Source organism: Trachypithecus francoisi, unplaced genomic scaffold, assembly GCF_009764315.1.
Source record: "Trachypithecus francoisi isolate TF-2019V2 unplaced genomic scaffold, Tfra_2.0 Lachesis_group4, whole genome shotgun sequence".
Lineage (NCBI taxonomy): Eukaryota > Metazoa > Chordata > Mammalia > Primates > Cercopithecidae > Trachypithecus > Trachypithecus francoisi.
In genome coordinates this window covers 120,966,058-120,975,639 of record NW_022681469.1, presented here as the reverse complement: position 1 = coordinate 120,975,639, position 9,582 = coordinate 120,966,058, and positions in this window count along the sequence as shown.

Below are 9,582 nucleotides of genomic sequence, written 5' to 3'. Positions count from 1 at the left end.
GTCCATGTGTTCTCATTGTTCAGCTCCCACTTATAAGTAAGAACATGCAGTATCTGGTTTTTTGTCCCTGTGTTAGTTTGCTGAAGATAACGGCTTTCAGCTCCATCCATGTCCCTGAAAAGAACACGATCTCATTCCTTTTTATGGCTGCGTAATATTCGAGACAGAGTCTTGCTCTGTCGCCCAGGCTGGAGTGCAGTGGCACAATCTCGGCTCACTACAATCTCCACCCGCCAGGTTGAAGCGATTCTCATGCCTCAGCCTGCCAAGTAGCTGGGACTACAGGTGTGCACCACCATACCCTGCTGATTTTTGTATTTTTAATAGAGATGGGGTTTTGCTATTTTGACCAGGCTGGTCTTGTACTCCTGAACTCAAGTGATCCACTCACCTCAGGCTCCCAAAGTGCTGGGATTACAGGTGTGACCCACCATGAGTGGCCACATATATCGAATTCTTTGTGATTCCTGCTTACAGAATTGCCAGGAGACCAACTGATTTTCTAGGTAGACGTTAGATTTCTTGGTTGTTGTCTGTGTTTTGTGGAACCTCCTGTCCTGTCTCCATGTAATATTTGACAAAGAAGAGTGTATCTTGGTTGCAAGTAACATAAATGGACTCAGGCTAATTTTTTTCTTTTCTTTTTTTTTTTTTTTTGAGGCAGACTCTTCACTCTGTCACTCAGGCTACAGTGCAATGGTGCAATCTCAGTTCACTGCAACCTCTGCCTCCTGGGTTCAAGAGATTTTCCTGCCTCAGCCTGTTGAGTAGCTGGGATTACAGACGCCTGTCACCACGCCCTGCTAATTTTTGTATTTTTGGTAGAGACAGAGTTTCACCATGCTGGTCAGGCTAGTCTTGAACTCCTGACCTCATGATCCACCCATCTCAGCCTCCCAAAGTGCTTGGATTACAGGTGTGAGCCACTGCATCCAGCCATGGACTCAGGCTAATTTAAGCAGAAAAGGAACTTATTAGCAACCTATCTAGGCCGGGGGTGGTAGCTCACGCCTGTAATCCCAGCAATTTGGGGGGCCGAGGCGGGCAGATCACTTCAGGTTGGGAATTCGAGACCAGCCTGACCAACATGGAGAAACCCCGTCTTTATTAAAAATACAAAATTAGCTGGGCGTGGTGGTGCATGCCTGAAATCCCAGCTACTCGGGAGGCTGAGGTGGGAGAATGGCTTCAACTCGGGAGGCAGAGGTTGTGGTTGGTAGAGATCGCACCATTGCACTCCAGCCTGGGCAGCAACAGTAGTGAAACTCCACCTCAAAAAAAAAAATAAAAGGGCCGGGCGCGGTGGCTCAAGCCTGTAATCCCAGCACTTTGGGAGGCCGAGACGGGCGGATCACGAGGTCAGGAGATCGAGACCATCCTGGCTAACACGGTGAAACCCCGTCTCTACTAAAAATACAAAAAAACTAGCCGGGCGAGGTGGTGGGCGCCTGTAGTCCCAGCTACTCGGGAGGCTGAGGCAGGAGAATGGCGGGAACCCGAGAGGCGGAGCTTGCAGTGAGCTGAGATCTGGCCACTGCACTCCAGTCCGGGCGACAGAGCGAGACTCCGCCTCAAAAAAAAAAAAAAAAAAAAAAAAAAAAAAAAGAAAAGAAAAAAGAAAGCTATCTAGTGCTCACATAAGCAATGCCCCAGGAAGCCAGACGTGTGAGGAAGGAGCTGAGAACAGGGCAGGAGTAGGTGTCCTGGGAGTGTAATTTACTTGTGCCTTTAGGACCTGCTTGGGCTTGGTTCCATAAATACTGCTAGATAATGTGTGCCCATTATTAGTCAAGGTAATTGATACTAGCTGCTATTACAAACAGATCTCAAATCTCCGTTTATTAACACAATACATATTTCTCACTCCTATTCCAGTCTAATGTGGATTGGATGTCTGTCTTCCCAACACTGACTCTCTCATCCTATGACACAACTATGTTGAGAGCCTTTATTTCCAGCCTTGTAGACAAAAGAAACACGAACAGGGAACACTGTGTTATTGCACCAGTTAATCTAATGCATCCCAATGGCTCCAACCTAACTGTAAAAATTGCTGTCAAATGTAATCTTTTTCATGCTCAGGAAGAAGAAATGGGATAAGGATGCATCCTGGAAGTCTTGTCATAGTTCTGCTGAGCATGTCTGATTTATGGCTTAGTGGGTTACCTAATATCCAGTTCATAATGGACAGCTTAGGTCCTACAATTACTTGAAGCCTCATGGGCAAGTATTCAGTGTCCAGTCAAGAACCATAAACAAGTTAAGAACACTTTTGTTTGTTTTGAGATGGAGTCTCGCTCGGTTGCCCAGGCTGGAGTGCAGTGGCGCTATCTCGGCTCACTGCAACCTCGGCCTCCAGGTTCATGCAATCCTCCCTCCTCAGCCTCCGGAGTAGCTGGGATTACAGGTGCCCACCACCACGCCCTGCTAATTTTTTGTATTTTTAGTAGAGACAGGGCCTCACCATGTTGACCAGGCTGGTCTCAAACTCCTGACCTCAAGTAATCTGCCTGCCTTGGCCTCCTGAAGTGCTGGGATTACAGGCGTGAGCCACCTCGCCCAGCCAAGAACTATTTTTTAAATGTTAACTAATGAAAGCGGTATAGTTTATCTCATCATTCCTGCAAGCCTCCTCTGGATTCTCTTATCCAATTGCCACAGGCTACAAGAGGAGCTGCCAGGTTATAAGGGAACAGAGGCAGAGCTGTTTGCATTTCAGACAAGAAAGCGTTCTCTTATTTTGGATCTCATTTAAACTTTGCAACTCTTTCATTTGAAAGGGTAAGAGAAGCACATTAAAATGTGGTATAGCCTTCTTGTGTCCAAGTGACCTCATTGCTCAATTCCTACCTATGAGTGAGAACATGCGGTGTTTGGTTTTCTGTTCTTGGGATAGTTTGCTGAGGATGATGGTTTCCAACTGGACACAGGAAGGGAACATCACACACTGGGGCCAATTGTGGGGAGGGGAAAGGGGGGAGGGATAGCATTAGGAGCTATACCTAATGTAAATGACGAGTTAATGGGGGCAGCACACCAACATGGCACATGTATACATATATAACAAACCTGCACGTTGTGCACATGTACCCTAGAATTTAAAGTATAATAATAATAAAAAAATGTGGTATAGCCCATAGTATTGAAACTGTCTCCCAGCAGGAATTGGCTCAACATAGACAACCCAAAGTTTTATGCAGGTGGCAAACTCCAGTATTTTCCCTAAGATTTCTCTTACACTTTATGCGTTGCATGTCTTAACCAAGACATAATGATTTGTCAAGTACTCTTTATGTCCCAGAGTTCTAATTACTTTACACATATTAACTCCTTTGAGCATCACAAAAGCTCCATGGGGAATTTGCTATGATCCTAACCATTTTACAGATGAGGAAACCGAGGCTCAGCGAGTTTAAATAACTTGCCAAGTTCACACACCCATGTTTATCGAATGGTGCTGATGTATCCAGAATTTATTCCTTCCAGTGGGTTATTGGTCTCGCTGACTTCAAGAATGAAGCCACGGCCCTTGCAGCGAGTGTTACAGCTCTTAAAGATGGTGTGTCCAGAGTTTGTTCCTTCAGATGTTCAGATGTGTTCAGAGTTTCTTCCTTCCGGTGGGTTCGTGGTCTCGCTGACTTCAGAAGTGAAGCCGCAGACCTTCGCAGTGAGCCTTACAGCTCTTAAAGGTGGCGCATCCAGAATTGTTTGTTCCTCCTGATGGACTCATGGTCTGGTTGACTTCAGGATGAAGCCGCAGAGGCTGGCGGTGAGTGTTACAGCTCGTAAAGATAATGCGGACCCAGAGAGTGAGCAGCAGCACGAGTTGGTGAACAAAGTTTCCACAGCGTGGAAGCAGACCCAAGTGGGTTGCAGCTGCTGACTCACATGGCCAGCTTTTATTCCCTTATTTGTCCCTGCCCATGTCCTGCTGACTGGTCCATTTTACAGAGTGCTGATTGGTCCGTTTTACAGAGTGCTCATTGGTCCGTTTTACAGAGTGCTGATTGGTGTTTACAAACCTTTAGCTAGACACAGAGTGCTAGCGCTTATTGGTGCGTTTTTACAGAGTGCTAATTGGTGCATTTACAATCCTTTAGCTAGACACAGACGGCTGATTGGTACATTTACAATCCTTTAGCTAGACACAGAGCACCAATTCATGCGTTTTTACAGAGTGCTGATTGGTGTATTTACGATCCTTTAGCTAGATTCAGAATGTTGATTGGCGCATTTACAATCCTCTAGCTAGAGGGAAAAGTTCTCCAAGTGTCCACTCGACCCAGAAAATCCAGCTAGCTTCACCTCTCACTGGGATTCAAACTGAAATTAGAGGTTCAGTTTCAACATAAGTTTTGAAGGGGATATTCACACCATAGCAGTGGACCAGTGACATCAGCTTGGGAAGCAGGAATCCAGGTCACACCTCAATTCTACTGAACCAAAAGCTGCATCATTTAGCCATATCCAACCATGATTCTTAAATGCATTAAAGTTTGAAAAGCACTACTTTGTGCCCCAATGCAGAATCCTACTTTGCAGGCTGGGTGTAGTGGCTCATGCCTGTAATTGCAGCACTTTAGGAGGCAGAGGCCGGTGGATTGGTTGAGTTCAAAAGTTCAAGACCAGCCTGGCCAACACAGCAAAACCCCATCTCTACAAAAAATACAAAAACTAGCTGGGTGTGGTGTCCTTACCTTAAAATAGCTAGTGTCTGTGCTATTTTTCATTCTCCAGCCCCATTCATCAATATAACAAAGCAGATGGTTTGGTTTGGGAAAATTTTTTATTTGTTTTATTTTTATTCTTTATTGGTCTTGTGCAATTAGAGAAATGAAATTGCCATTAACTGAGGGAGGGAAGGAGAAAAGATGAAAATCTTACTTTTGCATATATTCAGTTTCAGATTCTTGACCAGGCGCAGTGGCTCACACCTGTAACTCCAGTACTTTGGGAGGCCAAGGTGGGTAGATCACAAGGTTAGGAGTTCAAGACCAGCCTGGCCAACATGGTGAAACCCCATCTCCACTGAAAATACAAAAATTAGCTGGGCGTGGTGGTGGGCGCCTGTAATCCCAGCTACTCAGGAGGCTGAGGCAGGAGAATCACTTGAACCCGGGAGGTGGAGGTTGCAGTGAGCTGAGATCACACCACTGCACTCCAGCCTGGGCAACAGAGTGAGACTCCATTTCAAAAAAATAAATAAATAAATAATAGAATGAAATAAAATAAATTTCAGATTATTGTAAGATATCCAAGTACAGATACTGAGTGGACAATTAGATATATCAGTCTAGACATTTTTTGGGGGAGGAATGCTATACTAGATTTGGGATGGTTAGCATAGAGATAGTATTTAAAACCATGAGACACATGAAATGATGACATATGTTGAGGTTAGCCTGGTGAAAGTGTACTGCTGTTACGACCAAATAAATGCAAATTCTGTGCTTATTAGAGAAAAAAATAAATCATCAGATAGATATATGCAGATGTTTCCAGAAGCTATATTAATTTATTCAAGTAAAGAATCCACACCTAGGGGCTGGGGGCACGGTGGCTCACGCCTCTAATCCTAGCACTTTGGAGGCTGAGGAGGGCAGATCCCTTGAGGCCAGGAGTTGGAGACCAGCCTGGCCAACACGGTGTAATTCCATTTCTACTAAAAATACAACAATTAGCTGGGCGTGATGGCACACGCCTGTAATCCCAGCTACTTGGGAGGTTGAGACAGGAGAATCACTTGAACCTGGGAGGCAGAGATTGCAAAGAGCCGAGATCGTGCCACTGAACTCCAACCTGGACAATAGAATGAGACTCTGTTGCAAAAACAAAAACAAAAAACAAAAAGTCTAAAGTAGCAGTTTTTATTGGAGTTATACCATATTACATTTATGAGGTTCTATTTACCTTCTTTCAGAGTCCTCAACAAGACTGCTACATGCCCCAAAAACCCACATAGGTTGAAAATTTTAATAGATACATAAAGGAATTATCTCCTTTGCATTTTATGGACTTTTGCTAATGACACCAAATGCTGTTATACCCACACCTACAGCAATATTTTTGTTTTTAAACTCTTTTAGCATAGAGGGTGAGATTTGGAGACTTCTACTTGGGCTCTTCCTAGTAGAGTAGTCTTTTCCTCAAAGATTCAGGAGACAATAAAAAATTCTGATGATTTCTGAAATATCGATTTTAACTACATATTCAGAAATTGAGAGATTAACCACGGAATAAGTTTGGGATTCCACCCTCTCCTAATATAAAGTTGATTTGGGTAAAAATCTCCATTTATGACACGACTCTAGTCAAGTAAAATGGGATTCTGAGTTTTCAGAAAAGTGTCCAGTGATCCCTTAAAATGAGAACATGCCCATTTCCTCAGGTCGCAATTGCCCTAGTAACAGTGTTTTTTATTTTTTGGCAAAAAGCTAGAATACAGAGTCAGTGTTTACTTGTTAAATTTTTCCAAGGGCTTCAAAAGTATCTGCCCCTGTTTCACGGAATTCCACCTCTCTGAACTGATCCCTGCCTGAAAACTTAGGATGAGATTTTGTTGTAACTCTATTGTGGTGAGTTCAGTCAAGCTCCTGTTCAACAAATTTAAAGGAACACGCCTTGGTTTCTAATCTTTTGGTTAACAGAAGTTGAATCTTTTAATTGGTTTTCCATTCTGTTACCTACTGGCTAAAGATCTCTGCAAGTCAGACTTTTCTGAATATTGCATGGCTCTTGTGTTAGTCTATTTGGGCTGCTGTGATAAAATACCTTAGACTGGGTAATATATAAACAACAGGAATTTCTTGCTCATAGTTTTGGGGGCTGGGAAGTCCAAGATCAAGGTGCCAGCAGATTCATTGTTGAGGATTCACTCTCTGTTTCAATGTGGTATTTTCTTGCTACCTCCTTACCTGGGTGAAATGGGGAAGGCAGCTTCCTTCAACCTCTTTTATAAAGACACCAATCCCATTTATGAGGGTAGAGTCCTCATGATATTATCACATTCCCATAAGCCCCCCACCTCTTTATACTATCACATTAGGTATTAGTTTCCAGCATATAAACTTTAGGGGACACCACAATTCGGACCACAGCAGGCTTATTTCTAGTGTCTACTCTCACTTTACCTATGGAAGTCAAAAGCTGCTGTACTTGTTTTCCTTCTTGAATATCTTTACATGTGTTTTAAAATTAACACACAGTAAAAATGAGATTTTTATGGAAACACTTACATATTTCTACGAATTTTTTAAAAATGTGTGGATTTGTGTAACCATCACCACATGCAAAACATAGAACAATCCCACCACCCCCAAAAACTCCATCATCCTGCCCCTTTGTAATCACATCCACCCATGACCCCAAACACCTTTCAAAATACCTAGAAGAGAACGGAATTTGGTATAGGTGAGATAGTACTGTCTGTTTGTGCTAGAATGAAACCTTCTTGTTCACATCAATCAGCAGTTGAAAGTCTAGTCTGAGAAAGGTAAGAGTCATCAGATATTTTCAACTTCCAAAATGATTTAATACTCGCCTCAACCTTGTCCATGGTGGGTCAAAGTCATGCTACACCAACATGTACACAGTGTCTGCATGGACCAGATTTGTTAAGGTCCAAAGAGTCTGTTTTTTTTTTTTTTGAGACAGGATCTTGCTCTGCTGCCCAGGCTGGAGTACAGTGCCATGGTCGTAGTTCACTGCAGCCTCTAACTCTGGTGCTCAAGTGATCCTCCCACCTTAGCCTCCTGAGTACCTGAGACCACAGGTATGCACCACCAAGCCTGTCTAATTTTTTTAATTTTTTGTAAAGATTTGTAAATAAAAACCCTTTATCTTTTTTTACTTTATTTTTTGTACCCTTTATCTTTATGACTGATAAAGCTGTTGAGATAAACTGGCTTTAGATCTGAAGCCAAATGACATTGCTAATACTTTTGTTTGTTTTTTAATTTATTTTTTATTTGTTTTTGAGATGGAGTCTCACACTGTCACCCAGGCTGGAGTGCAGTGGCGCGATCTCGGCTCACTGCAAGCTCCGCCTCCCGGGTTCACGCCATTCTCCTGCCTCAGCCTCCCGAGTAGCTGGGATTACACCTGCTACCATGCCCAGCTCATTTTTTGCATCTTTAGTAGAGACGGGGTTTCACTATGTTGGCCAGGCTGGTCTCAAATGCCTGACCTTGTGATCCACCCACCTCAGCCTCCCCAAGTGCTGGGATTACAGGGCTAATACTTTTTGATGCCCAAGCTGGTCTCAAGCTCCTGGTTGCAAGCAATGCTTACACTTTGGCCCCCTAAAGCGCTGGGATTACAGGCACGAGCCACGAGGCCCAGCCGAATCTGTGTTTCTTAAGGTTCATTCTGTCTATATAACATTTTACTTTCCTCTAGACATGGCCTGCAGCGAGCTGCTTAAGTCAATTCCCCTCCTATTATCTGTGTTTGCTCAAGACTAAGGTGTAAAGCCTTTGACACTTATCAAGTTATGATACTTTACTTCTCACATGATATTTTGGTCCCCAGTTTGACTCCTGTGTATTTCACAAATTTCTTGGCCCTACCAATGCAGATATTGGGTTTTAGGAAGCCCATAAACAGTATCTACTTATTTCTGCAGCTAGATTCTGGAACAAATTAAGAGTATAACCCAAAAATGAGGCAGCTGAAGATCAGAATATTGTTCTTTATTACTGATAAAACTGTTGGGATAAACAGGCTTTAGATCTGAAGCCAAATGGCATTGCTAATACTTTGCCCCTGAGCCAGAGAGACTTGCCCATCTAATTATAAACACAGCTGGACGCACGGCCAGGCACGGTGGTTCATGCCCGTAATCCCAGCATGTTGGGAGTCCAAGGCGGGCGGATCACCTGAGGTCAGGAGTTCGAGATCAGCCTGGCCAACATGATGAAACCCTGTCTCTACTAAAAATACAAAAATTAGCTGGGTGTGGTGGTGCACACCTATAATCTCAGCTTCTGGGGAAGCTGAGGCAGGAGAATCGCTTGAACCCGGGAGGCAGAGATTGTAGTGGGCAGAGATCACGCCACCGCATTCCAGCCTGGGCAACAGAGCAAGACTCTATCTCAAAACAAACAAACAAACAAACAAACAGCTGATCAAGCAGTGCTCTTTTTCTGTCCCCCACTCCCCTGCCCACCCAGATAGAAGAAGCAGCCAAGTGGCAAAGTCCCTGTAAGTGCTGAGGAATCAAAGAAAGAGAGAGGACAAGATTTAACCAATCATGCCCAAATTCTGCTTTCAAACTAATCCACCAGATGAATCACACTCCTCCCTTAGTGAAGACTGGACAAGGGAAGTTAAAAAGTGAGGAGCGGCCGGGCACGGTGGCTCCCGCCTGTAAACCCAGCACTTTGGGAGGCCGAGGTGGGCGGATCACCTGAGGTTGGGAGTTCGAAACCAGCCTGACCAACATGGAGAAACTTCGTCTCTAATCAAAATACAAAATTAGCTGGGCATGATGGTGCATGCCTGTAATCCCAGCTACTCAAGAGGCTGAAGCAGAAGAATCACGGGAACCTGAGAGGCGGAAGTTGCTGTGCGCTGAGACCGTGC